This window comes from Cavia porcellus, unplaced genomic scaffold (assembly GCF_034190915.1).
Source record: "Cavia porcellus strain 051 isolate PalLab524CR breed Dunkin Hartley unplaced genomic scaffold, mCavPor4.1 scaffold_4, whole genome shotgun sequence".
Taxonomy (NCBI): Eukaryota; Metazoa; Chordata; class Mammalia; order Rodentia; family Caviidae; genus Cavia; species Cavia porcellus.
The window spans coordinates 98,552,446-98,574,393 of NW_026947487.1; the positions used below are offsets into that span (position 1 = coordinate 98,552,446).

The 21,948-nt window shown below is 46.2% G+C and overlaps 1 long non-coding RNA gene across 2 annotated transcripts in view; it reads right to left on the reverse strand.

The window, feature by feature from the left end:
- LOC106028117 (uncharacterized) overlaps positions 1 to 21,522 on the reverse strand; it is a 61,241-nt gene extending 39,719 nt beyond the window's left edge. The window contains exons 1-2 of one of the 2 annotated variants that reach the window (XR_010046998.1): positions 21,430 to 21,522; positions 10,165 to 10,261 (exon numbers count right to left, since the gene is read on the reverse strand). This is a non-coding gene — a long non-coding RNA (uncharacterized LOC106028117). The remainder of the gene's footprint in view (positions 1 to 10,164; positions 10,262 to 21,429) is intronic. The other variant, XR_001201723.3, reaches the window with a different exon arrangement.
- Between the last annotated feature and the right edge of the window lie 426 nt (positions 21,523 to 21,948).

Here is a 21,948-nt window from a genome sequence, read left to right on the forward strand (position 1 = left end):
GGGAAGAGGCAGCAACAAGAAAGGGTCCTCGGCCCCCAATCCTGAGAAAGAGGCAATAGCAGACACAGAACCAATAGATATAAAGCACTATCTCCAGAGCCTCATAGACAAGTTCAGGAATGAAGTTATTAATGACCTGAAGCTAGACATAAGCAGAATAGTTAGAGAAATGCTAAGCACCACCCAAGAAAAAACAGATGGTGGGATGAAAGAACAGAAAAAGAGGGGAGAATTGTTTGATGGAGAAAATAGAGAAAGCATAGAATACGTGAAGCAGTTCAAAGAGATTACCAGGAAACTAAAAAGTCTATCGAAAACTGGCATAACAGCTTAAAAGAAACTAAGGACAGATTATCTGAACTGGAGGGCAGATTTGTAATATGGGAGAATGAAATGAAAAACTTCTTAAAAATAAGAAAGAAACAAACAGCAATAATACAAAGACTAGAAGATGATAAGAGGATCTATAACTTAAGAATTAAGAACATAAAAGAAGAAGTAGGGACACAAACAAATGAACTACAAAAGCTACTCACAGAAATAATCCAGGAGAATTTTCCTAATTTAGCAAAAGGTAAAGACACTCAGTTGTATGAAGCATACAGGACCCCAGCCACCTACAACCCAAACAGAGCAACACCCAGGAATATAATAATTAAAATTCCAGAAATCCAATACAAGAACAGAATACTAAAAGCCGTCAGAGACAAGAAACAGATCACTTACAAGGGAACACCCATCAGAATTACAGCAGACTTCTTGGCACGAACCATCAAATCACAAAGAACTTGGGGGGAAATAACTCAAGCTTTGAAAGATAATAACCTCCAGCCAAGATTGATATATCCTGCACAACTATCCCTGGAAATTGATAGGAAAACAAGATGCTTCCAGGATAAAGATGAACTAGGGGAATATGCAACCACCAATTCAACTCTACAGAGAATACTGCAGGATATTCTAAAAAAAAAAAATTATGAAGAATCCAGAAGTAGCGGCAGAGAGGCCACAATGAATGGAGCAGAAAACAAAATGAAGAAGACAAACTGACAACTAATGACAGAAAAAGAGCTCAACAGAAATGAGGCAGAGAAGATTGGATGATAGGAACAGCTATTTTGGAAAAAATGATGTCTTACTAGATAATACTGATTTAGTATCATCTTGTTTTGAAGTCCCATCAAGCTTTTGTTCTTCTGTCCCCATTGGTCTAAATAGGTTGTATCTTATTGGATTTTATTATGTATGATAGTATAAGCAAAAACTTTTATAGACAAGGAGATTATACAGAAACCATTGTTCATTTTCTGTTAGTTGATTCTAAATACCCTGTAATACTGTCATTCTCTTAAATGGTTTTACATTGTTTTGATATATTTGATGCTACAGTATATGAAGTTATACTCAAAGATTTCAAGGAAAGAGACAATATGGTAACTACTTTTATGTCGGGATTATCTTGTGAAACACTATTTTGCTTAAACGGTTATGTTTTGATCTGCACTGTTTTGCTGTTATGCCCTCTTTTATCTCAATCTCCATTTTATTATTTATTTTTATTTTATCCTTTTAATTAAGGGAAAAATAAAAAAATGGCAGGATATATTATAGTAACCCACTTTGATTTTCCATTATCTTGATTTAAAGCCCTGTATTTCTCTCACCATCTTGTTTTGACTGATGTCCCTCTTTTCTGTTTTGCTTGATAGTACCAGGTTTGAAAGTTTAGGCAACAGCTGTGAAGATAGTGGGATTCATTATGACGCCCATTCTGGTTGACTATCTACTTTTGAAGACCTATAATGTCTCCAATGTTTTGATTTTGTTGGTTTTGTTCTTTACTGTTTTGTTCAATTTTATTATAACTGATGATATAGGCAATTCTATTAGAGATAGCGGGAGGCATCATGGTAACCATTGTTGATCACCTTGTATTATGCTTTTACATTATCTATTATGTCCACCCTTTTGATTTGACTGACTCTGCTCTGTTATGTCACATTTGGTTCTACTCCCTTCCAAAAAAGTAATAAGAACTGTGGGAGCAACAAAACCCAAAATGTGTAATTGTCATTGTACAAAAGAGAGGAAAAGAAAATGCTCTAAACGATATAACTGCATGTATATTTAAGTGTGTAAGATAGATAATGATATTACTGAGTTTTGTTGGATCATTGAACAGAACTGTTTGCAGTCTCACCGTTGGAAAGTCCACTTTATAAGCTTTAATTTTGTAACTTGAACAATTATTTCTAAGATGACAATATGTAATCCATTAACTAGTGATTTCCTACTGTTTATTTTTTTCTGTAAATCTGTATAACTTGTACCCTTTCTCTGCTTTTTTTCTTTTTCTCCTTAAATAAAATTTTAAAAAATAAATTAATTAATTAAAAAAAATAAAAATTAAACTCACAGGGTCTGGGGATTTAGCTCAGCAGCATAAGTGCCTGCCTTGCAAGTGTGTGGTCGTGAGTTTGGTCCCCGGTACGAAAAAAAAAAAGAAAAAGACAAAAAAAATTAAACTCACATGGATTGAAGACCTAAACCTAAGACTCAAAACCGTAAAAGTCCAAGAAGAAAACACAGGAGAAAAGTTTCTTGACATCTGACTTGTCAATGACTTTTTAGATATAACAATCAAAGCACAACCAAAAAGCAAAAATAGACAAAGGGAACTATATCAAATTATAAAACTTTCATGCATCAAAGATTCACTAGAACCACAAACAAATAGTGGAAAAGGATGAAGTATTGAATAATCAAACATCTGATAAAGATTGATACTTATGGGAAACACTACAAGTCAACAACAAACAGAACAAACCACCTCATTCTAACAGTAGGCAAAGGATTCAAGCAAACTTTATCCAAAGATACTGCGCAAATAGTCAGTGAGCATATTAAAAGATATTCTGTATCACACTAAGCATTGAAGGAATGCATACCAAAACTACAATGAGATATTACTCTCACCCATCAAGATGACTTAAAACACATAAAATAGTATTTGGCAAAGATGGAGAGAAATGAAACTCTTATTCACTATTGGAGAGATTGCAAAATGATGCCATCACTATGGAAAACAATATAACACTTCCTCAAAAGATTAAAAATAGAGCTATCCTATGACCCAGCAATCCTACTTCCAAGTGTATATCCAGAAGACTTGAAATCAGTCTTTTCTGGAAATTTCTGGAATTTTCTGGAAGAAATATTTGCACATCCATGTTCACAGCACTATTCACAAAAGATGAGAGGTGAGAGGAACCCAAGGGCCCATTGGTAGATGAATTGTTAAACAAAATGTGATCTGGCCATACAATGGACTATTACTGAGCCTTTAGGAGGAAAGAAATTCTGTCACATGCTACAAACAGGGATGAATCTTGAGAAATTATACTAGTGAAATAAGCCAGACCTGGAAAGACAAATATTACATGATACTACTGATGTGATGGTTCTGCTTCAGAGAGGCAGAGAGTGAAATGATAGTGACCAGGGCCAAAGGGGAAGGGGAAATGGAGGACTGTTGTTTAACTGGGAGAGAATTTCATTTTTCACGATGAAAATATCTCTGGAAATACAACAACGACATAATAACACTTCACACTGACAAACTGTACACTGAACAGTGGTTAAGATAGTAACATTTCTATCACACTGAGTGTTTTTACCATAATTCTAAAAGTGAGAGAAGGAGGCCATTGACTCCCTCCAGCTCAACCTTCATTCCAATATCTGGGCTTCAGGCAGAGGGACTTTGGCCAAGTCACTGTTCTATTTGACCTCTTAGTGGCTTCCATTTCCTTCCAACTGGAACTCAAGACTATCAGATAATCCCTATGTTGGGCTCCTTCCAGCCTCAGTGAATAACACACTGCACAGTTCACCCTGTACCATAGCCAGGCTGAATTTCCCATGGCTCCCCTCGGGGAACAGATATCCTACCTTACCCCAGCCCAGCACAGGCTGTGAGGTCAGCCTGGCCTTAGGCTCCAGCCGCGTGGCACACAGAGAACCACATTGCTTTAAGCCAAAGAATAAACTCAAATCTTCACCTTTACCTCTCACAGACCTTTAAGAGATTCCAAGTCATAACTGGGCCTCCACTAACACTTCCTATGTTCTTTCTCTCTCTCGCATACTCTCCAACCTTGCAGCTCCTAAGGCTAAAAACCCCCGACACTGAGCTCTTTTCCTAAAACCTTGGCACATCCTGACCAGGCTGGGTCTAGAAGTCTCCGTGCACTCCTCCCTCTCTTTCCTCCCTCACTCTACATAACGAAAGCTGCGAGCCCCATGGAAAGGCTCGGGTCTCCTTCCAGGATTCAGGAGAGGTAGACTGGTTGACAAGAAGTCTTTTCAGTAGAATGAGGGCAGCCCACACACATTTTGCCATGTTCCTCACTTCAATAAATCCAGTGTTACTTGCCACTTAGATTGTCCCTCCCAGGAACTGCCTTGGGGGCCAAAATAAGACCCCCTTCTCTAGGGACTCCTGAGCACCCCTCCATCACCAGACTTGTCACACTCATCTCAGGTTGCTAACTAATTGTCCCCGAAGATGAGAGTGTGAAGAGGGCAGGGCCAGCATCTTATGATCGGTCACACACACCAGGGACTGCAGAGAGGATGGATTGGGTGAAATGGGCATAGATCAGCTCAGTGTGAAAGCCAGGGCAGAACAGGAAACTCCGAGACACAGATGCAGGAGTGGCTCGCAGGTGAAATGCTTCGTTATCAGTTGGGTCAAAGAAGAGTGATTTTCTGATTAAGGATGAGTGGAATTTTGAAGTAGATGCCTGGCACCAGCCAGGTCACAACAATCAAATGGATCCATTTCTCCCCTTTTTATCCAGTAGGGAAATATCTTCCTGCCTTTTCTGGGCATGAATCAGAACCCTTGGGAAATGGGTGGTGCTATCTCTACAAAAGAGAAAACTGAGATTTGGGAAGGTTAAACTTGAATTTGAGCTTAGCCTTTGTTTTAGTAATAGCAAGGCATTTTTTTCAACCTTTCAATTTATGTAGCTCATGCCTGGACTCTGACTATTCCAGATAGTAAAGCTTTTGAATAAATTACAACCACAACTTAGCAGCTCCAAACAATAATTTAATTATTTTTTTATTTAAGATTAAAAAGACAAGGGGCTGGGGATTTAGCTCAGCGGCATAAGCGCCTGCCTTGTAAGCAGGCAGTCGTGAGTTCGATCCCTGGTACCGATAAAAAGCAAAAAGACAAAAAAAAAAAAAAAAAAGATTAAAAAGACAGAAAAGAAAAACAAAAGGAAATACAGACAAACAACACTGTATAGGTTTACAAAGTAAGATAATAGGAATTTGGTAATGGTTGTAATATTTTATATTGTTACCTTCAAGAAGGTTGCTTAGATTAACAGATATAGTCATGTAAAATTGATCTAATCATATGAGTATTAACTGTTCTCTTCCAATAACTAATACAATTAGTAGTGTAGTCGGTTTAGCTAACATATATATATATGGATAAGAAACTGTTCAAAAAGGAAAAGTAATTAGAATAAGAGAAAGAAGGAATGGAAAAGTAAAAAAGACAATAATTTAATTCTGCTTATAGATCCTACAGATCAGGAATTCAGACAGCACCGTGGGCATGACTTGTTTCTGCTCCATGATATCTGGGGCTCACAAGGAAGGACTCCAGATCTGGAAACTGCTTAATGGTGGGTCTAGAATCTCCTGGAAGCACATTATTCATTCATTTATATGTCTGCTATCTGAGCTGATGTGACCCAAAGACTAGAATCACCTGCTGGATCACCTACCCATGGCCTCTGCAGCTACCTACGAAACTGGGTCAATAGGTTTTCGATGTCACAACAGGTCATCTCACCTGGCAGTTGAGTTTATATCTTTCCAAACTGATTGAAGAATCAGAGGGCACTGCCCCACTGACAAAACTTGATGAAATTTAATCTATCTTCTATATGTTTTCACATTGATTGGTAATTTTTAAAGGGAATGAAGAAAATTTACCATCAAAATACAGAAAAATTTTTCATAAATAAACTGAAGGAACAAATATGATAAAACCTCTACTACAGTTTTCTGAGGTACTGTCTGGACTGTGTCTCAGCCCAGCAAAGGGGCTGCTGCTACTGGCATCTGGAAGCTTTGAAAACATGTGTTCTGGCTTGTGTCTAGATGTCCCCACAAAGCCTCATGCAGTTATAGGTGGGGCATATGCAGAGGTGGCTGGATCTAGAGTGTGTGATGCTGGGATTGATTCATGATGCCATGATAGGGATCAAGGGCATTAGGGTTACGGGTGTGAGTGCTACTCTAAGTACTCTGAATTAGATATGAGGAATAGAAAGAGCTATGGCCATCCCTTGTTGCTTTGCTACCTTTAGCCCACCATGAACTATTTCTCCTCTACAATGCCTGTCTACTGTGCCACCTGGCCGTGGAGCCAGCCAATTATGAAGTAAAACCTGTAAGGTGAGCTAGCTAAACCTTTCCACTTTTAATTTTGGGTGTTGGGTGTTTGGGTGTTGACTCAACAATGAGAGGAAAGTAAAACAACACTCCTATGAGTGTGCTTCTAATAGGCAGACAGGAGGTTTGCCCTGTGTCCAGGAAGCGTAGAGCACTATGGGATATGAGGTAATCTCAGACTAGGGGAATAGGAGAGGAAGGAACAGGATACTCAGGCTTTCCCTCAGTTGACAAGGCCTGGTCAACACTGTGTCCTCTTTGTCCTGGGCATGGATCTTCAGCAGCAGCACATCTAGGATCTGGGAGTCAGTGGTGAGGTGGACACTACAAGACCCAGAAATAGACTCATTACCAAAATCCTCAACCATGTAGAGAATCAGCGATTGCAGCAGAAAATCAGGTCCCCAGATTGGGAGCGGGAGCTAAGATGAGGTCCCTCAAGTGAGTTCCTATCTCCTTGCTCCCCTCCCTGCTTTGAGGCTCATCGCCTATCCCTGGTTGCTTTTCTGGTCTTGGACATCTCAACTCCTGTCTGAGAAGAGGAGCCTGAAAACCAATGCTCAGGTCACTGCATGGGAACAGCCCAGGGCTGGCATCTCCGCGACTTATCCCAAGGTGGGGTGTCTTGGTCTCCTCCTACAAATTCATACCTGGCCTCCTGCTTTGGGGCTGTTCTGGTCCAAGGCACCTGCAGTTTCACCACCATGAGGGACCCAGCTTCCAAGCTCCTGGTGCTAAAACTCACTTTTTAACTAGAAGAGGAGAAAGGCAACTAGAAATGATTACTTAGGGAGGCCTGGGCTGCACCTGGCACCATTCATGGGTCTCCCAACACAGGGCCTACAGCTCAGTGGTGCAAAAAAGACTGGATGGGAATCTGGGTGACAAGAGAAAGACTGAACAGGAGGGGGCGCTGTGCAGATTTCTTCGGGATGCACAGGTTGGCTTGGGTAATGTATGACTCGGGGAACTGGGCCCTAAAGGGTTGGAATCTGGGAGCTTTCAGAGTGCTTCAAACACAGTCACCAGTCACCACATTCCTGGGTGACCCCCAAGAGAGGGGCTCAAGTGAGATCAATTCCAAGAGAAGCTAAATGTTCTTCAATAGCAGCTGGCGCCAAAAAACCATAGAAATGAGGTTGGGGAGTGCACACAGGCCAACAGGCACGCACACACACACACACACACACACACACACACACACACACACACACACACACACTGGGTTCTGGGGCACCACGAGAAAGCCCAGGATGTCACAGAAGGCACATTGGTGCCCGCCAGAGGCGGCCAGCAGGGCACTGGATGTTTTCCTGCTGGTACCAGGCAGGGAACATCCCCTGTGGGCCAGCCCTCAGTGGGTGGGACCTTGGAAATGTCGGGAAAGGACAGGAGCTTCACAAGCCTTGGTTCCTCCCCTCCCTGCTAGAGGATGTTCTCCTCACCAGGGATTCTGCTTTACTTCAGAATTTCTGGCCCTTGCAGCCAAGAAGCAGGTAGAAAAATTTGTTTCCTTTAATAAATAAAATAAAGTCTCCATACCTCACCCTGGCCTCCAGGCTGATTCTGGTAATACAGAGTCAAGCGGGTTTTGCAGTATGTATATGTTTTAATAAACAAGAACCATTTCCCCAGCCTCATGTTAAACAGAACCTCTTCTTCAGGAAGGCCCTGCAGTATGCTGTGAAAATAAAAATGTGCACACTGAAGTGATCTCTCACATCACAGAAAACACAGACAGTTTCTCCTGAGGGGCGCTGGCAGAATGGGTGACAGGAAGTCATCCCGACCCTTCCCCATTCCAGAGCTCCTGAATGCAGTCGGCTCACCATACACCCTCATCAGCAGATCACACCATCCTCAGGGGGATAGCCTCAGCAAGGACCCACAAAGAAGTGGCCACCACAGGACCCACTATCATCTGCAGCCTGGATGACCCAGGGCTGCTGTGGAGACTTGCAAGCAATGGAGTCCGGCATTTGGTTTCTTGTGATTGTTTTTTAACTAGGTAAATAATGTTTCAGAGGCAAACATCTATAAAATGAACTGCTCTGCCTCATGGGGCTTGTCACAAAGATGAGGGCTTTTTCTCTCCAACTACACCAACATCCCAAAGGGTATGAAAATCCCTCTCAACTGAGTGACTCTGAGAGGTTTGGGAGCAGGAGATTCAGCACTGCCTCGCCAAGCACCTCATAAAAGGATGCACTCCCCACACGTCTGAAAAGCCCCACTAGAGCTCACAGTCCCCCAGGATGGAAGACCAACTGTTATTCCCAAGAGGGACAGTGTCCAGGGTCACACAGGCCTAGGCCATGAGCAGAGCTGGTTGCAGAACTGGGGTGTGGTTTTGATGCCGCCCGTGGCAGCCTTCCCCTCCAGGCTCCTCTGTGCATCCATCAGGCAGGGGCAGCAGCCTGTGGTGCAGAGTAGAAAGCAGTTCTCCTGGTAGGGATAGAAGGAGGGAGGCCTCTCTCCAGGGAATGGCCCAGTCCCCAAGGTGTGGCTCTATACAGCACAAGCAAAGAAGCACCACGCGATACAAAGACACTCAAGAGCATCACTGCATGCTGATTTATTCTCTCTGGGGCAGATCACCCATTTCACCTTGCTCTTTAAGAAAGTTCCCTTAGTGAAGGAGTAAACATTGGTCCCCATGATTCTCAGACCTCTCTCACTGGGCCACGATTTGGCCAAGGAATATTAGAGGACATCACAACAGCATAGAATTGAAACAGGCTTCAGGGGCTGGGCTTGCCTTCTTAGGTTTCTGTGACAGCCACGAAGAGGACATCCCATTCTCTCTCCAGACTCGGTCTCAAGACAAGATAAGTGGATCCAAGACTTCACTGACCTATATCCAGGCAATCCACAGGCTTATGAGCCAGGAAAAATGTTGACTGAGGCAAGCTTGTTGTGCAGCATTGCCATGGCAGTAGCTGACTGATACACCTTTGTCTCAGGATAGGTTCTAAGATTAATGTATAAAAATCACTTGGGCAAAAATTGAATCTCAGGAAATCATCATCATCAATCAATAATTCTCTTCTAATCCCTAGAGAACTCTGTGGGACTGCTAAATTAATTGCATTTTCCCTGCTTAATGACATTTGGTTTTCCTACTGTTTTCAGAATAAAGACCAAAACTCAATATGACAAATACTCCCTGCTTAAGTCATTGTCCATTACCAGCCCTGTACTTTTACCACAATGTACGTTTCTGGCCATAATTCTGTCAATATGCCAAGCTCTCTCACACTCCATCCTGCTGTATAATATAAGTTCCTGGCTCTTCCCACAGTCCCCTTCCCCTTTGGCTGCCTGCTGAACCCAGTGCCCGTTCTCCAAGGTTTGCCCAGCTTTCAAGGTAAGGAAACACATGCTAATGCTGAGCCTGCAGCCAGCCTCCCCTATCACCCTGGCCCCTCCAGGTCTAGGAGTCCCAGATGGGGTGAGGGTTGCAGCCCTACGAGGCACAGAAATAACCAAACAGGTCCCTTCCAGGCTGATGAGTCAAGCCCTCTCAGTCAACCTGTCATGTTTTTCTGAAGCCTCCCACAGGCCAGTCCCACTGCTCCTGCTCCAGCCACAGCCAGCAGAGAGCATGGACTCTTGCCTTTATCTATCTTCTGTTTCACTTCTGGCGAGCATAGCCAAGCACTCACCATCTCCTGGGTCCCTTACCTGATGTCCACCTGCCCAGCTGGTCCCTTTCCACAGACAGATGAAGACAGATGTGGCGGATAGAAACTCCCGTGTTCAGCAGGGCTTTGTTGCCATTCTGGGTTGGAGGAAGAACAGTGGTGACTTACCTGGATTCAGCACACCTGGAACATCCTCAGATTGGCAATAGGCAGACGTTGCTGAGTACAGGTGAGGTCACTGGGAAAGCAGTGCTCCCCCAGGCTGCTGGAGGGCAGACAGGCAGCAAAACCATGCTGAATTGTGGCTTCCACTGAACCTGTGAATAGCATCTCTTGGCTATGACTTGGTGGCTTTGGAGAAGCCTGCACACACATGCGTAAAGACACACATAGATGGGTACATATACCAGTATTACTTCCAATCGCAAAGAGAATTTGGAAACAACCTTCAGATCTATTAATAGGATGGATTTTTTTAAATATAGAGAACAGCAGTTAAAAGAAATGAGCTCAAATTGCTAGTTTGGACATAGGCCTATAAATCACATTGTCGAGTAAAATAAAACAAGTTGCAAAATGATATGAATAGCATAGTGCCATTTATGAAAGGAAAAACACAACCAGGAATATTATTATTATTCCCTGGGGGGTAAGTGAGTGCATAGGAAAGAATTCCTTTTGTTTTTTTAGGACTGAATACATCAAACTCATTATAGAGGATACCACTGGGAAGAAGAGAAGGGATTACGATACAGAGAGATGGAGACCTGAGATTTATCTATTGTATTCTCAAATTTTTCATGGGCAATGGAGCACTGTAGTCATATAATATCTGTGCAATTTGGGGCAACTATGATAAATGTTAACAGTGAAAATAAGAGAACTGTTATTTTGGACTAGATATTCTTCTGCGTATTTTCAGTTTTATTTTAAAATGGCCAGAGGAATTGTTCAACCAGCTATTGAGTGTCCACTGGGTGCCTGGCCACAGCAAAGGCCGTGAACATGAAAAACTCCTTTGATGACAGAAAAGCAGCGATGCCGGAGGAAGGCACAGAATGGGTGCCAAGTCCAGCGATGACTAAAAGCATGTTCATTAGCAACCAGGCTGCTATCCAGGAAAATCGCCACCCAATGGAAAATGTATTTTCCGTTTTAATAGTGATGGAGACTAATCAAAACTAGCTTCAACTCTGAAGTGTATTAAGGACCCAATTAATAACTTTGATTCAAGCAATTACTTAAAATTGGAATTTGCTAAGCGAGTAGAATGAGGCATTCATTAGCGCAGTGATGTGTGTTACCTGGCAGGAGCAGGAAGTCCTGGAGTGGAGAAAGACACGGGGTGGAGGTGAGTTGTTCTCTTTCCTGTGAGGTGGGAAGCTGCTCATAGCCCACCAGGCACCAGCGGGGCCATGTCTAATCTAAATGCATGGTTTTCAATCGTGTAGCCCAGGTTTATCTTACGTGGCCCATGACTTTAATTTTTAAAGGCTCACAACATATACTGGTTTCTGTTCATCCCAGAAGATCCCAAGACACAGGCTGAAGTGCAAGGGCTGATGCAGAGAAGGAGACAAGCGACCCCAGGAAGGCAGACACCCAGAAAAGGTGTACTGTTCAAGCAGCCAACCTGGGATGACAAGGCAGGCACCTTACAAGGAGAAAGACTCTTGGTTTGCTAGTCAGCTGATCTTGAGATGGGAAAATGACCCTCAATTATCCAAGAGGAGCCAGTTTTACCCAAAAGGAACCAATGTTATCAGAAGGAAGTTTATTTGAGGAAGAAAAAGATATATTGAGGATAGGAGATGTGAAATAGGAAAAACTCAGCTGGCCACTGCTGGATTTGGAGGTGGAAGAGGAAACCACAAGCCAAGAAGTGCAGGCAGCTTCAAAACACCAGCAAAGGTGAGGAAATGCACTCTCCCTGAGAGTCTCCTGATGGCCCTGTCAACACCAGGAGCTTGGCTCAGTAAGACCTATTTCAGACTTCTGACCTCGAGAGCTACAAAGTAATCACTGATGTTGTTGCTAAATTTATCAAAGTGTGTAACAGCAGCAATAGGCGGCAAATTCTGACAATTTTAAGAAATTCTAGGAAATGGTGCAAAACCTATCTAGAATTAGCCCAGCCTAGGTGAAAAGGCCCGGGGTATTTCGACATCTAAGTCATCAGTGAGAGTGACTCCTGTGGGTCTGGGAAGGGGTAACAGAGTCGCCTTCCATCGCAGCCATCAAAACCATCAGGCACAGGGATGCACTGGCCATGGGAAAACACAAAAGTTCACTAAATGGCAGGGTCTGAAGCCACTGCTGCGAGTCTGCAGTGTCCCTGTTGCCATGTCACATGTCCCTCGGGGCACTGTTTCACCTCCACCTTGCAGCAATTCTGGGCCAAGGTCCAGAGTAGCTTCATTTTTCCTAGGCAGTGAAATGGAAGCTCAGAGAGACTAAGTGACTTCCTCAAAGTCACACAGCTTGCAAGTGTCAAGGCCAAGGTTGGAAACACAGCTACTCAGTCCCAGGAGCTGCTTCCTTTCCTCTCCACCACGGCAAGGAGGCCCTCTGGCAGCATTTGCTATGTGTGAACCCAAAGGTCAAATACATCCAGGGATCAGCACACCAACCTGCACTGCCGGATGCCTTACAGTAGCCACAGCTGCCAGCGACCTCCAGCTACTGATTCCACAATGAACCCACACCGCCAGGAGGGTTCCAAAGTCTCCCTTCCCACTCCCCAATTTCCACTAGGGGAAGAGGCTAGGAAATAGCGCGGCCCTGACTACATCAAAATGCCAATGGATAATGGGTGAATCTCCCTTCCCGAAAGTCCAATTTACCTCCCTGGACTTGGCCAAAAACCCCCGAGGGCAGTTCATGCCACTCCATACTGGCAGGAACCACTCCTCCAACTGCAGATGGCAGCAATGAGGGCTGGCTATGGGGGCCTGAGAGTCTGGGGGAGAAAGAGATTGCCAAGGTCTATAGGGAACCCATAGCCGAGTGGCAGAGAACTTGAGGAGCAAGTTTCCTGATTCCTAAAATCAGGAATGTCTTGAGATACTCTTCCCAGTGGGTCACAGTGGAGACCATGCATGAGCAGCATGTGGTTCATTCCAAACCCTCTATAAATGGCAGAGATCTTCGCCACCCCAAGATGAGGCTGACGCTCTGTCTGGAGGATGGAGTCCTGGCTTCCTTTTGACATCTGGTGGGCTCTGAACTTGCTGAGAACACACGGATCTGGTGCTACCCTGCCTCCATCATCCGTCACCCTGCTGACCCGGGACTTGTGAGTTAGGTCCTTCACCCAGGAATCGGGCATAGTTGGCCCCTCCCAGAGCCTACAGGAAGGATGAATGGGGCTCTGTGCTTGAGACATCGGTGCAAAGCCACCAACAGGCAGCAGCACCTGTCTGCCACCTTCCTCTCTACCAGCCACCACAAGCTTGTCAGGGCCCTGCTGAAGCTGGCATAAGATGGCCCTCCCTCTGCCCCACAGCTGGCCAGGACGGGCCTGGGCCAGGAGTGGTAGCAGCAAACCAGCTACCAAGACAGATTTGCCTTCAGGGCAACTGCTGCAGCAACCAAGGTGGACTGCCGCAGACACAACAGACACAAGCTTCGAGGCCGCCTCCCCGCTGACATTTCTGCCCCTCCAGTCACCCCCTGTCTGTGTAGTCCCTTTTCTAAAGGCACAAAGGTCTGGTCTTCGAGGAGTCGGCCATGTTGAACAGGTCACTGTGTCTCTCAGGGCTCATTCTCCTGTACTTCCTAACAGTCAAAGAGGATGAGGCAGCACAGCCATCCGGTGCCACATGCTGGATGCATCAGTAAGTTGTAAGCAGCCTGATAGCCATGCTGCACCCCACCCCAGCTTTTACCAAACCCCTGTCACATGCTTGTCCAGCTCCTATGCCTCACTTCCCTTTGGCTACTGTTCCTGTGTGTCCCTTACTCAGGCAAAATCCCAGGACAGTTACAAAAAGGAATTCCTGTTTCTGAGCCCTTCAAGAATGGCTCTGCCCACACCCTGGCTGCAATGAAGGCTTGGCCCAGGTCTTGCAGGAGCCAGGGGCAGGGCCTGAAAAGGGAGCCAGAACCCCGGATGACACTCCAGGTGTCTGTGGCAGAGGTGTCCCTTCTGGGCTGCCGCGTCATGCACATCGCTGCAGGGGTCCCACCCTTGCCTGACTAGGAGGCCCCCGTTACATAATAGGTGAGAGGCCATCGTAGTAGGCTCCTTGGAAAGACTCTGGCTGGGAGATTCTCATGCAGAACATTACTGCCCAGAGAGCAGAGGAGATACTCACAAAAAGGGAAGAGGAGTAGTTGGCTGACTCCAGTGGGTGGTGATAAAGCCTTCCACTGTCCCCAGAATGGGGCATGGAGGGAGTGTCCAGGGTGACCCTTGTAGGTCTCCTAAACTGAAGCCAGGGGAATCGGGCCAACATAACTGTCCCCTCCCCCTGGGCTAGTCATTAGCAATGGGATCAGGCTCACCCTGGAGGAGACAGTTCCCTGTAGCAAGGGCAATCTTCCGTGAAGGATGCAGCTAAGCAGCTCCAGCCCCCAGGCAATGGGTGCCAAGGCCTGCAGACAACCTAGGATCAGTGCCAAAGCCACTGTGGCCACTCCAGAAGAACGTGCTGCTGTGCAGAGGCAGGCAGAAGATGGATCCCAGTGACATCGTGGAAAGTCTCCCTGTCACCTTCAGTCCTAAGCCATTGGCCCTCTGCCCTACACACCTACCGGGAACCCTACAGTGGCACTGCCTCCCCAACCCTCAGGCCCCAGGCAACCTAAGTGAGCTGCCCTATCCCCCACAGAGAAGCTAACAGAGACATAAAAGCCGCAGCTTCTCACTTTCCGGCAGCTTTGAAACACATTTCTGAGAAGGCTGTGCCTCGGAAGATGAAAAGCCCTTCTCTTGAAGAATCTGAGGGTCTCATCTCAAGCATCAGAAACAGAGTGGGTGGGCTCAGGGATATGGAAAAATAGCCTGCTTTTGTGCACCAGGTGGCGAGATAGAAAAGTCAGAAATAGGAACACACAGAAGGAAAGTACGCTCTGAATCAAAGCAGTGGAATCTTAGTTCCTGGGCGTCTGAAGCAGCAATGGGTGCATGAAGGGCCCTGCTGAGGTCGGGGAGAGAGCACATTGCCAGGAGGGAATGAAAGGCCTGCTTTGGTTCACTTGACATTCATTCATTTAAAAAGGGCTCCTGAGCAACTACTAAGTGCCAGACACTGCCAAGATCCAGGGTGTGGAGGGAACAGGACAGAGCTGCCCCTGCCCCTACTTCTGTCCCTGCCTCTACCCCTGCCTCTGCCTCTGCCCTGCCCTGCCCTAGGGCTGGGGTTGCCCGACAGTCAGGGGTGAAATGTGCTGAGATGCAGAAATGTTAAGACCGTGAAACTCGGAAGGAAATCAGGGAGGGCTCCTGGAGGGGGCAGTGCCAGAACTGAGCCCGCAAGGATGAACAGGACAGAATCAAGTAGAGAGGGGTGGGCAGAAGAGCGTGAGGCGGGCAGGAGGGAACAGAGGCTTGATGGAAGTGGAGGCGGTGCGGGTCACACACGAGGCTGGGCAGACAGTGTGGGCTTGAGGGCGGTGAGGAACCTCAGAAGAGTCTTGAACAGCACCTTTGTGATGGTTTAGATCCAGACAGTCCCTCAAAGTCTCATGTGTTCAGAGGGACTTTTGGGAGCGTGCTATGCCTGTCAGTGGATTATTCCATGATGAGCTCTTTCCTGAACGCTTTTAAGAGGTGGGGTCCAGCTGGAGGTAGGTCACACAGGGTGTGACCTGAAAGGGTATATTTTTGCCCCAGGCTCCTGTCCCCTCTCTCTGCTTTCTGGCTGCCATCAGGTGAGCAACTTTCCTCTGCCAGGCCTTCTGCCATGATGTTTCTGCCTCGGAGCCAGTAGACCATGAACTGAATCCCATGAACACTGAGCCAAATTAAACCTCTCCTCCTGTACATTGTGTGTACCGGGTATTGCATCCCAGTAATGGTAAAGCTGACCGATACACTCAGGTGGGATCCCATCTGTGGGTTAGGACACTGAGCAGCCCCACCAGGCTTTGAAAGCTTGCTTTTAATGCTCTTGGGTGCCATGACACCCAAGATTTCTGGCCTAATGTCTTCAAGGGCTGGACTAGTAAGGCTACAGTGGGGCTTGAGGACAGCCCAGTTCCATGGCCCTTGGCTTGGCCTTCTGTTCCCACCATGCTTTTGCCTTTATCTACAAATCCAGCATCCCTTCTGGGATTCAAAACAGGTCACGCTCAAAGTTCACTTAAATCTTTGCACTCCTCCTCCACACCAAGAAACCTCACTGTTTCTGACCTTTATTTGTACCATTTCATATGTCTAGAATACCCCCTCTCCTGCTCATTCCACCTGCCAACTCCTATTGGTCCTTAACCTCCACCTCCACTGCATACACCCCCAGGCTTGTCAAGTGAATCCACTTCAATGCACCCAGGTCAAATGCTCCCATTAAGATAATGTTCATGTCTGACTACATCCAAAAGTCAGGCTGCTGACAGGCAAGCACCTCATCCACGTCCTCTTCAAAGCATACCAGGATTACCTCTGTGCAAGCCTTGCAACTTTGAAGCAGGAAGAATCTTCAAAGATCATCTTACCCAGACCTGCTGTGGTCTGCATGTCCTAAATTAGTGTCTAGAAACAGAATTGTCAAAGTGCTAGTATTAAAAGATGGAGCCCTTATGAATGAGATTAATGATCTCAGAGTAGAAGCTTCAGATAACTGCTTTCCATTCCATTTCTTCCACCTTTCCACAATATGGGGACACCATTTCTGTCCCCTGTAGGACAAGTGTTACCTTGAAAACAGACAGAACTCTCACCAGATACTGAATCAGAGGCACCCGGACCTTAGACTTTCCATCCTCCAGGACAGAGAGAAAGTAAATCCTGCTGTTTACAAATTGCTCACCCAAGCCACTTGTTCTAACAGCACAGCTGCTGAGACAATATCCCACCTCCAAGCATGAGGAGATGGAAAGGGGGTCGCAGTGTGCTGGGGGCCTCTCAATGCCAGGACTTTGTGAAGGTCATGTCTGGCCATCCCCAAATATCTCTTCTGGGGAATTCTGTTCTAGATGCTCGGAGATCTAGTACCTGCCTAAGGCCACTGAGTAGATGGAGAGTAAGGCTGGAATTCAACTTGGCCCTGTCCAAAGCTTCCTCTCCTTTAGCGTTTTTCCAACCTCACTCTTTAAGTCCTCCAAGGAAAAGTAGGCAGCATATTTATCCAAATAGTCTGAAGTCTGATGCCCAGAGCCACCTGGGGTGTAATCTCAGTACCCCTGGTTACACAGTCACACATTATAGGCATATGGCCTCCCCAAATGAAGCTGCAAAGCTTTTAATGAGCTGATCCAGGAGAAGAAGAAGGAAGTCACCTCCATAGCCACCACTGAGATGTCCCCCAGGGTCACATACACCAGCTCTCCTCCCTCGTACCAGACCCCAAAGCAGCACAGCAAGCACCATCCAGCATCCATCCCTTTTTTCCTGGTCCCACAGGGCCTAGGGCTCAGAGAGGATCCCTTGACACCATTTCTTGAGATAAACAAAGCCAATTGGAACAGGAGAGCATTCTGCATCATAGGACAGAAGGAACTAGGAACATTTGTCCCATGACTCTGCAGCACAGAGGAGTCATCCACAGCTACTTGTCCCTGAGGAGAGGCCTCTGGGTGCCAGGCTGGGGGTCAGAGCCCACACAGAAGCTCCTGGCACCTGCTGCTGCTCTACTAGCAAGAATGGAGACATCGGTCCTTTGATCACATTGTCCTCACGCCTGCAAGGCCACCAGGTTAACACAAAGAAACAGAGCCACCCTTTCGCCGTAAGGAGGCTGCTCAAGAGGGGAAGATGAGAGAGCTCAGAAAGCCTGGCAGAAACTCGCCTTTCAAATTAGCAGCTTTGATTGGGAAGCAAATCTACTGATTACGCCTGCACCAGGAGCCCAGGGAAACCTCGAGTCTTCGCACAGGAACTGCAGAGACACAAAGCACTATGTGTTTTGCTTAGAGAGTGTGCAGGGCAAGACCTTTCTGCACCTCAGGATTACATGCAGTGAAGACAGCCTGATCGTGAAAGGCCAGGGATGGAGGAAACACAGCATCATGAGGTGAACAGCGTCTTCCCTTGTTGTCCTTATTTATATTTTATTATGACTTTATTGAATGTTTTCTTGCAGGTCACCTCAAATCCTTCAGGGAATAAAGCAAAGCAAAATAAATAAATGCTTTGAATTAAAGCATAGGAGGGACAGCATCTGGTGACAGAAGAGAGTGTTAAGGTAATCAGAGGGGAGCTTTGGACAAAGTAACACACACGCATATAGGTATATACACACACACACACACACACACACACACACACACACACACATCCATAGCAAGCAGCAGCAGCTCTGATCTACAACAGCTAACATCCCTGAATGTCCTCCAAGACAGATTTCCATGTTCAGTCCCTTACTGACCAACTTGACTTTTTGAGGACTGTCATTTTCCTCAGGTCCCCGCTCACCCACCACGGCTAGCACTATGCTGCAGAGAAGGGCAGGTGGAGCAGAGGAGGGCACCGGGGCTTTGAAGCCAGGCCACAGTGTGCAAATCCTTCTCTTTCTTCCTGCTGTGTGACCTGCATGCCTCTTAATTTCTTGTGGTGAAATGAGATCAGTACAGCAGCTGCCTGGCCAGGGCGGGCTTGAGCCCATGGCCAGAAATATACCAAACATAATGCATAATATTATCCAAAAAATATTAGTCTTAAGACCAGGATCTGGACCCCCAGGAGTCACCTGCCCATGTAGACAAGCCTGAGGCTGTGGGGGAGCCCATGTTTCAGGGACAGCAGCCACGTAGCATGATGTGAACTATGGATTCCAGAAGATCCCTGAGAAGAGAGGGCTGCAAAGTCTCAGGAAAACTTCATAGAGAAAGAAAGGCATGAAATGTCTCAGAACCCGAGAGGATAAAAGACAGAGATCCAGGAAGGGGCGCAGCACACAGTAAGGGGAAACAGGATGCACAGAGGCTTGGAGACAAGAAGCGTCCGGGGCATGGAGTGCTGTGAGCAGCCTGGGGTAGGAAGCAAGCAAAAGCTGATTCAGGAAGGGCTAAGCCTGGCGCCACCGCCATGCCCAGCATACATGCCTAAGCCTGAGCTCTGCATGCTCGCTCTCTGCAACCTGAAGGCTGCAAACTGAGCAAAGAGACCACAAGATCAATCCACATGGACAAATGATGCAAAGCAATGCATGCATGTGACCTGAATTTACCTGAAGAAAATGAATAACAGAATCCTTGGCTTGATCCAAGGACCATGCCTTAGAATTTCTGCATTTTGCTTCAGTTTAAAGAACTGAAATTAGGCCTGTGCCAGAGAGCACAGATTAAGCACAGATAAGATTCTGTGATTATAACAAAGGCTACAATACTAGCAGCCGGTACAATCTAAATAAATATACATGAATGAGTGAATGAATGAATGAGAAGGCTCATCAACATTTCTCAAATGCAGCCCTTCTGCTCGTGAGTTGGAAGATGACTGTAATTCTCATCAGCTGAAGCTGTTCTACAATGAACTTCAGTAGAAAACATGGACTTGAAGGCCAGGCATCTCTGAGGTTAACGAGGCCAGGATCTCATGAAGAGCACCTGTAATTCTGAATTAAATCTTGAAAGAAAGAAAGGGAGCTGGAATGGCAGGCCAGGGGCCAGAAAGCCCCAGCTTCCCGCGTGGGGTCTGGGGTGGGACAGATGTGGTGCCCTCTGGGCTTCCTGGATACTTCTCAGTCCCGCTGCCTTGCATCCTCTATTTGCACAAGGGACCGTTCAGGGGATTCTTCCTCTGCACCTGTGGCCCACATTCCCAGCCACTCTGCTGGAAACCAGCCTTTTAATAACACACAAGGAGCAAGCACTTCTGTGTGCCTGGCCCTGTGCTAAGCACTTGTATGCATTACCTCATTTGATCCCCTCAGCAACCTTCCTGAGAATGTTATTAGGCCCACTTAGAGATGGGGAAACTGAGGTTCAGAGAGGCCCAAGGCCAAATCTGTGGAAGAGTCAGACACCTGCGCTCTCAACACCTCTCCAGTCATGATTGGATGAGCATCAGGATTTTTCCACATTTATACCTGTACTACCGTTTATTTAATAGTTTTCTTTAAACTGACTCCCTTTATTTTTAACTTAAATAAATGTATTTAAAGAAAGCCATGTAAAATAGCATAGATGGTAACCAGGAAGGAAAAACAGCGAGCTAAATCATACTGAATACATCGCAGAAGGTGCCTGTCTGGGTCCTTCCTGCTTACTCTGTACTCTGCATTCAAACAGAAGCAAAATGCCAGGCATAGTGCCACCTACCATAATCCCAGTATGGATGGCAATGGGTCTTTCATATAATCAGTGATTTCAAAGCACATACCATAGTGTTTGATCATCTCTACTTGGATTAAGATGAGGTTTTGGAAGCTGCCCAAGGAAATAATTGTTTAGTGTGAGGACAAGAGGACCTAGAGGGCCTCATGACTGAGGTGATGCTTACTCAGCAGTTAAGAAAGCCCCTCTCCCACAGCCATATGTGATTCTCAGTATAGCCTTGCAGTGCCCTAGGGCTGCCTGGCCCCACTTAACAGATAAGCAAATAGAGAGCCAGCAGGTCTCAGACAGACACACAACATCACACTAGCTCTTCCAGATGGAGCGAAGACTGAAACTCTGCTGCCAGACCTGTTCTCTTTCCCTGATACTCCTGCTTCCCAAATGGACACTTAGTGAATGTTCAAGCCTTGAATCAAGTTCCTGCATCACTATACTGAACATAGGAGTCATTCCTTGCTCTTAATCCACCATACACACACGCACACGTCCACACACACACACACACGCACCATCCTCTGGCTCCAACAGCACCAGCACACAGTCCCCAGTTTAATGAATGAAGGTGGGGGACCCTAAGAGGAGAAGCAGGGAGAGAGGAGAAGAGGGAGGAGGACCACGAAGGGAGTCTGCAGTTCTAAGCTTCTTTCTTGCTGAAAAGACAATGCCAGGCTCTGCGCAGTCACCAGGCAGCCTCCAAAAAGCCTAGGTGGTCACAGATGACGGGGGACTCCTCTGGAAGGCCTTTTGGAAGAGGATATTTCAAAGCTGGAAGTATGCCTCTCAAAATATAAATTGTTTTTCTTTAAGATGCAGATTAGCAGGAGGAACACAGTTCAGAGACAGGGACTATGTGAACGTTGCCTACCTTTCCAGGTCAGACACCAGCCAGTCCTGTCCCCATGCTAGGATCCTCTTTAAGAATGCAGCATGGAAAATCCTCAATTTAGAACAATTTCCCTGGGACCAAGGGTGTGGGAGAGAAGCCTTTTGCTGAGAACCCTGGCTCCCTCTAGTGGTCATAACGGGCAGCAGCAACAGGAGAGAGTGATTCCAAGCCGAAAAGGCTTCCAGCCAAAGAAGGGGAAAGTCAACTGTGCCAATCAGGAAGCTTGGACACTGCTCTGGGGCCTGGTTCCTGAGCCAAAGCCCATGCTGAGACAGTCCACAGCAGGCAGTGCTGGAGGCAGGGTCTGTACAGCCCCCCAGAGGCCTCTGGAAATTTCATTAGCTCAGAATCTGAACGTTTATGAAGGTTCTTTTCACCCACAGGGCTTTGGTAACCAATGTTTTAAATATTATCTTGGAGCTGGAAATTAATAACACCACTATTGACACTATGCAGCCTTTAAGAGTGCTACTAAAAGCTTTTTCCACAGTTTCCCAT